The 7500-nt window shown below is 48.7% G+C and overlaps 3 non-coding genes across 3 annotated transcripts in view; all 3 read right to left on the bottom strand.

The window, feature by feature from the left end:
- Positions 1–496, bottom strand: part of LOC124319921 — a 4576-nt gene extending 4080 nt beyond the window's left edge. The window contains exon 1 of the ribosomal RNA XR_006913615.1: positions 1–496. This exon is cut by the window's left edge and continues 4080 nt beyond it. This is a non-coding gene — a ribosomal RNA (large subunit ribosomal RNA).
- A 641-nt stretch (positions 497–1137) lies between these two features.
- Positions 1138–1290, bottom strand: LOC124319917. The gene has a single exon (XR_006913610.1). It is a non-coding gene; the product is annotated as a 5.8S ribosomal RNA (ribosomal RNA).
- A 936-nt stretch (positions 1291–2226) lies between these two features.
- On the bottom strand, positions 2227–4522 carry LOC124319926. The gene has a single exon (XR_006913618.1). It is a non-coding gene; the product is annotated as a small subunit ribosomal RNA (ribosomal RNA).
- Positions 4523–7500: the final 2978 nt, after the last annotated feature.

Here is a 7500-nt window from a genome sequence, read left to right as displayed (position 1 = left end):
CAACCAAGTGCCGGGAGCGGGGACTTGTTCGACCTTCGAGGGCCCACCCGTTTAACCCCCTGAACGGTTTCACGCACTCTTGAACTCTCTCTTCAAAGTTCTTTTCAACTTTCCCTCGCGGTACTTGTTCGCTATCGGTCTCGTGGCGATATTTAGCCTTAGAAGGAGTTTACCTCCCGCTTAGGGCTGCACGCTCAAGCAACCCGACTCTTGGGAAGGGATCCGATGCACGGTCTCGGCTCGTCTTATCTACGGGCCTGACACCCTCTGTGGGTTGCTCGCCCCGTTCATGGAGACTTGGACGATAGATACCGGACAGACGCGCACGATCCTCCCGAACACCACATTCCTCGGCACCCGCTCAACCGGGCGCGAGGTTCGGTGCTGGGCTCATCCCTGTTCGCTCGCCGCTACTAAGGGAATCCTTGTTAGTTTCTTTTCCTCCGCTTACTGATATGCTTAAGTTCAGCGGGTAGTCTCATCTAAACTGAGGTCAGAATGAATTGTTTGTTTTCAAAAGGAGACAACACTTTATCTAGCTCGGCAGACTTTGGCGTTTTAAAGCCGGGAAAGATTGAATAATTGCCGGTTCAAATTTTTTTTTTTCGAAATAAAGCGAGTCTCTCGTTATTCGCAAAAATTAATTTACGAAAAGTGACAGGGCGTCCTGCGGCTTTTTGTATTGAAACAACGCGTCGTGCGCGAACCAAGCTTGCATAACGAGCGGTTAGAGTGAGTGATAATTCGCGGTGGTCGACACTTCGACACGCCCGGCGCACACACACAACTAAACTCGCGTTGAAGCGGTATATCGCGCACACGCAGCCGACACCTTGTTCGAGAAGATGTGTTTATTTCTAAAATTTTTTTTTGAGTTGGCTCAAAAATTTCCCATCTGTTTTGCCATCGAAAAAGGTTTCTTTTGAATAGAGAGGAAAAAAACAAAACAGGGCGAACCTTCTTTTATTTTTCCCCCTTTTTTGTATTTGAGGCATCGCGGACACTTAAGTCGCGCGGCACCCAGACGTTAGAGATTCGGGAGCTTTTATGCGGTCAGGCCGGGTGAAAAATAAATCTCGCCGCGACCCAACATGCAAAACCAAGACTGAAAAAATCTCTGTTCGTTCATCATTCGACCGACCCTCAGTCAGATGTGGCCCGAGCGAGAAGCTGGGCCGCCATTTACGTTCAAGATTTCGATGCTCCATGTGTTCTGCAGTTCGCATGGATTAGCGCACTTTGCTGCGCTCTTCATCGATCCACGAGCCTAGTGATCCACCGTTCAGGGTCGTATATAAAACGACATATTCGTTTTCTTCTCTCTTTTTCTCCAACCCGCCCAAGCAAATGAATGCGAGGGCGGAGAAAGAAAGCCAGAAAGAAAATGTTCCGATAAACACTCGTACTAGAATTTGGGTTTAGTGTGTTATTGTGATTTTGAATTCTTCCTACTTCATCGAGAGGGCGAAGGGCAAGCTTAAAAAACATTCGGTTTTCAACGGCATAGTGTCGGGCTTTGGAGTGTTAGTCTATACGACGCACACGCACGCAACCACGAGTATCTACGCCCGAAAAGAACGTCCAGAGTAAAGTCTCACACTTTCGTCCCCCACCGAGAATCAAAAAATCCCGAAGACGAAGAGAGAAACAAAAAAAAAACAATTTCGATTGGGCGTATCCGCTTTAAACCACCGCGCATCAGAGCGCCTGATACCCGTTCAAAATCTTGATGTTTTTTTTTTTTTTTTCCGACTCTCCATCCACCGAGTTTTTATTTTTCAAAGTGTTTGATTTAGGGACTAAGACTTTATAAAATCTCCTTTATTGTTCCTTCGGTACTCGCGGCCCAGGCGGGCTATCGTATTCTTCACTCTACTAACGTCAACACTGTGAGCGCCGCTAAAGGTCGAATGAATCTATAGAGACATTCACCATCGAAGCAGGAAGAATTTGCTCACGGCCATAGACCAAATCGAAAGACTTTGTGTTTTTTTTTGAGCCGAGAGGAAAGAAAAATCAATTTGAAAAGGCGAATCCGCTTTAAACCACCGCGCATCAGAGCGCCTGATACCCGTTCAAAATAAATGATTTTCTTCCGTCAACCCACACATAGTTCATACGATGTCTTACGCCGAAAGACTTTTGATGGGGTTTTTTTTGTTTTGCAACTTTTAGTTGTTTCGTGCTCAACCAAAGCCATATGCGCAAAACATTTGTCTTGTTCGTTTATGATCCTTCCGCAGGTTCACCTACGGAAACCTTGTTACGACTTTTACTTCCTCTAAAGGATCAAGTTCGACCATCTTTCAGTCTCGCCGTTGGTAGGCACCGCACGGGCAGAGATTGCTCCCCACTCGACGGCACCCCGACAAGCCCGTCCGAAGGCCTCACTAAATCATTCAATCGGTAGTAGCGACGGGCGGTGTGTACAAAGGGCAGGGACGTAATCGACGCGGGCTAGTGACCCGCGCCTACTAGGGATTCCTGGTTCATGGGGATCATTGCAGTCCCCAATCCCAACCACGAAGGAGGTTCAGCGGTTACCCGGTCCTTTCGGACAGGGAGAGTGAAACACGCTGATTCCTTCAGTGTAGCGCGCGTGCGGCCCAGGACATCTAAGGGCATCACAGACCTGTTATTGCTCACTGTCACGCGGCTGGACGCCGCTTGTCCCTCTAAGAAGACTGCGTGACGGACGCGAGAGCAGAAGGTATCGCCGGGGATGACGACGACCGAATAACAATAGAGCCAGCCCCCGCGAGACATTCCCGACAAAGCCCCGCCATACCTCATCCGCCAGGCAACCAACCCGTGAAGGCCGTACACCCGACGAACAAAGCACAACGAAACCAAGCCGAGAGATTGCCTCACTAAAGGAACCAGTCCCACCGAGACCCGAATCGCCGCCACCTGATCCCGACGCCTCCGTACTCCCTTCGGTTTCAATTGATAAAACCCGTCACCTATTTAGCAGGCTAGAGTCTCGTTCGTTATCGGAATTAACCAGACAAATCGCTCCACCAACTAAGAACGGCCATGCACCACCACCCACCGAATCAAGAAAGAGCTCTCAATCTGTCAATCCTTCCAGTGTCCGGGCCTGGTGAGGTTTCCCGTGTTGAGTCAAATTAAGCCGCAGGCTCCACTCCTGGTGGTGCCCTTCCGTCAATTCCTTTAAGTTTCAGCTTTGCAACCATACTTCCCCCGGAACCCAAAGACTTTGGTTTCCCGGAAGCTGCCCGTCGAGTCATTGGAGTAACTCCGACGGATTGCTGGTTGGCATCGTTTATGGTTAGAACTAGGGCGGTATCTGATCGCCTTCGAACCTCTAACTTTCGTTCTTGATCAAGGAAAACATTCTTGGCAAATGCCTTCGCTGTTGTTCGTCTTGCGGCGGTCCAAGAATTTCACCTCTGTCGCCGCAGTACGAATGCCCCCGTCCGTCTCTATTGACCATTACCTCGGGTCCAAAAGTAAAAGACCAGCAAAATCGGACCGAGGTCCTATTCCATCATTCCATGCTGCGATATTCAGGCGTTGGGATACAACCTGCTTTGAGCACTCTAATTTGTTCAAAGTAAACGTTGCCGGCCGCCCGAGACACCCGGTGAAGGGCACCCCGAACGATTGACTGGGTGGAGCGAATCGAGTCAACTACGACCAAAATTTAAAAAAGAACCCGAAAGAACTTTCCAACTCTGGCCGCAGATACAACAACGACGCACCGACCACCACTCCGGCGATGTTGTCCGACCGTGAAGAGAGTCGGGCTTTGACACCCGGGCTCCCAGAGCGTGAAACGCAACACCCTTGATTCAGAGCGGCGCCGCCCGGCCGAAGACAGACATCCGACTACGAGCTTTTTAACCGCAACAACTTTAATATACGCTATTGGAGCTGGAGTTACCGCGGCTGCTGGCACCAGACTTGCCCTCCAATGGTTCCTCGTTAAAGGATTTAAAGTGTACTCATTCCAATCACGGGGCCTCGGAAGAGTCCCGTATCGTTATTTTTCGTCACTACCTCCCCGTGCCGGGAGTGGGTAATTTGCGCGCCTGCTGCCTTCCTTGGATGTGGTAGCCGTTTCTCAGGCTCCCTCTCCGGAATCGAACCCCGATTCCCCGTTACCCGTTGCAACCATGGTAGGCGCGTAACCTACCATCGACAGTTGATAAGGCAGACATTTGAAAGATACGTCGCCGGCGCGAAGGCCGTGCGATCGGCGTGAAGTTATCCAGAGTCACCAAAATTGGTACGGTGCGCGAGCCCGAAAGCCCGGCCCCGACTGGTTTTGATCTAATAAAAGCACCTCTTCTGCGAGCCCGAAAGCCCGCAGTCGAGGCTCGAGTGCATGTATTAGCTCTAGAATTACCACAGTTATCCAAGTAGGATGGAGTGGATCTAAGGAACCATAACTGATTTATTGAGCCATTCGCGGTTTCGCCGTCTAGCGGCTTGTACTTAGACATGCATGGCTTAATCTTTGAGACAAGCATATGCTACTGGCAGGATCAACCAGGTATTTCGTGTATGTTTGTTTGATATGCATCCGGCGAGTTGCGGGTTTTTATTTCGCCCACGCATCACCAAACACACACCAAATCAACACGTTTTTCGTTTTTTTTCTTTTTCTTCGGAAACTAAAATTTTTGATCGCAACGCCTGGCGTGTCACAGCGAGTCCCAGTGAAGAGAAACACCGATCCGATCCGTTTGTTGGATTTTTTTCATTTCAATTTCCAAAGTCAAAGACCATTCAACGGTCTATGAGCCCAAAGTGAATCGGATTCATTCGACCGGTCTTGATATATTCATCAACTTTTTTTCCCGTATTACGGTTTTCGACGGTCATATGTGGCGTGCTGTATGCTCATAAGTCAAGCCTGCTTTACTAAGCTGACAAGCATACATCTTTTAAATTTTTGTGGGCTCAGAGTTTTATTTTTATTTTTCCACCGCCGAGGCACACTCTCGCATCACCCCGCACGACACACACACACACACACACCTCACCGCTCAACGGTCACACGAGGCAGAATTTTCCGCAAAGACTTTCGAAGAGAAAGAGAAAACTCGGAACAACCGCGGTCAGAGGCCAGCATAGAGGCATCGTATAGAAAGTCATGGGCGGAAAAAAACAAATCATTTCAAGTCGAGACAAGCAACCAGACTACCCCTATAAAAGTGCGCAATTCTTTAAGAGTTCACCGAAGAATGACCGAGATCAAGTATGCACGAAACGAACATATTCCAAGGGCAGCTGAATAAGCGATTCTGCGCCGAAGCGCGAGAAAAGCAAGCGGTACACCGATGGGGATCGTTTTTTTATCGTGTTAGATTCGTTGTTGTCAAGCAAGGATTCTCAAAATGTTTTTTGCATTGCACCCAAGTTTCGTACTGATTACTTGTCGCAGACCGGTGACTGTCAAAAAAAATTTTTTTACGTTTTTTCTTGAGAGGTCACTGCCTACACACAACTCCGGGCGGGCCGTACACTCACAGCCGTTTGAATTCTCCCTTCGTGTGTCATGGCCATAACTGAGCGTACATCTTACCGGGCGCCGAGTTGATCTGGCTTGTTCGATGAACGTTCGGGATACGTACAATCGATATAGCTCCAACCGTAACTCGTTTGTAATTACGCCGGCCATACTCAGCGGGCGCTCAGCTCAGCTCTCGATATCTTCCGTCGAAGGGAAGTTCGTAGTAAAAGAGAGTCAGAGTCGACGCCACATTTTGCGGTCCTCGCATCTCATCCGATTTTTGAATTTTATAGATTTGCCATCACTTCCACCCAATTCTCTCGTATATTTCAATCTCTTGACTTTGTCCGACCGGGCCGTCTTCGCCCCCCTTCAACTCCGTCCATCTCCACTTCTGTGTTCCACACAACGAGCTTCCGTCAAACGGCAAAATGTGAAATATGCGCACGCCGCACGAAATAATTTGAAAGCGTTCTGTTTGGTGGCTTTTTTATTTTTTATCTCTCGGCTCACACACACACACACACATTTCCGCCTGAACGGTAATTTTTTTTGATACGGTGTCAAAAAGTGAAAAGACGCGCACCATTTTCTTTTCTCTTCCGTATCGTCGCTGACGGTAAACGCTGATGGTTATGATGCCGTAAGTTTGGAAGAAAGAATCTTTCCCGTCTTGTCTTGTTACGGTAAAATAACAAAGAACAAGCGTCCGATTTCTCTCACAGACGGCCACAGACAAACCACACGTGCCGAAGAAACGAAACGTCCGAAACCAAAAAAATGTTTGACGCGCGCACCTCTTCTGAACTTTTCGACCAAGAGTCGTTGGATCGAGTGACGAGCTTCTCAGCTGTCGCACCAATCGGTGAAGCGGGCGTTTGAATTCCCGTCCACATCGCGGTTCGGATATATTTTTACATATACCGACCATCGGAAATTTCGAAAACGGTTTTACCGAAGGAATGATATTTCACACACCGACAGCTCATCGAGTTCGTCTCCGTTCAACGGTTTTTTTTTTTAAGACTTTTTGATCGCATGGGGCTAAACTGGTTAGAGCAAAGCCGCGATCCAAGCAGTGAAAAAAAAACAAAGACAGTGCAAGCGCGATCGAACGGAATCGAAACTAAAATCATGTGAAGTGGCGGGCGGAAAGGAGCTCAGCTACGGTGGAAATGAAACTACAACTAACGCCGAACCGGACAACTTCCCATTCTGCGTCTTCGTTTCATTTCCCAAAGCTCCCCGTCGATACCAAAGTTTTTGCGTCGAAGCTACTAAAGAAATTTCGCGCTTTCCTTTTCGCCTCTTTCGCCTTCCCTTCGATATCTATCCAACCACCGGCTTCGACTTTATTTCTTTCACCCGTCTATTCGCCCGATAGTCGACGGTCGGCCATTCTTTGGTATCGGCCAGGCGGACTAACAAGAAGTAAGACTCGTTTGAAAAATTTGGACCGGGCTTTACAATCGCTGCTTGTCGTAATGTCGCAAATTTGAAAAAAATTTTCAATTCGAGAAACCAAACTATTCGACACTTCGAAAATTTTTGGGACTCTGAAAATTTTTCCGAGTTTAGGAATCGAGACCTCTTCTATACTAAGGAAAACCACTAATGTTCCGCCGCATAATGTCTCCGTTTTCCGGCTCATTTTTAGCGATTGGACGGGGACATTGCCCCATCCAACCGCCAGCCGACTTTCAGGAACCGTCGTTTTCAAAGTTGGGACTTAGAAAATTTTCGACGAGTGGGAATTTTTTACGGTCGCAAGTCATCACGACACGCCCGACCAACCCATTTGAGAGCCGCCACGCCTCGACGGTGTGACGGCTTTTTTTCGAATCGACGGGTCTCGCTCACTCCTCTCTCGCGCCGACCAGAGGCCGGGCGAGAGAGTCGTTGCCAAACACCGTCGTCGGAAATGGGAGAATTTGAGTGGGAATTTTTTACGGTCGCGAGTCATCACGACACGCCCGACCAACCCACTTGAGAGCCGCCACGCCTCGACGGTGTGACGG

Source organism: Daphnia pulicaria, unplaced genomic scaffold (assembly GCF_021234035.1).
Source record: "Daphnia pulicaria isolate SC F1-1A unplaced genomic scaffold, SC_F0-13Bv2 h1tg000219l, whole genome shotgun sequence".
Lineage (NCBI taxonomy): Eukaryota > Metazoa > Arthropoda > Branchiopoda > Diplostraca > Daphniidae > Daphnia > Daphnia pulicaria.
The sequence above is the reverse complement of the archived record's forward strand: the minus strand, read 5'-3'. Positions and strand labels throughout refer to the sequence as shown.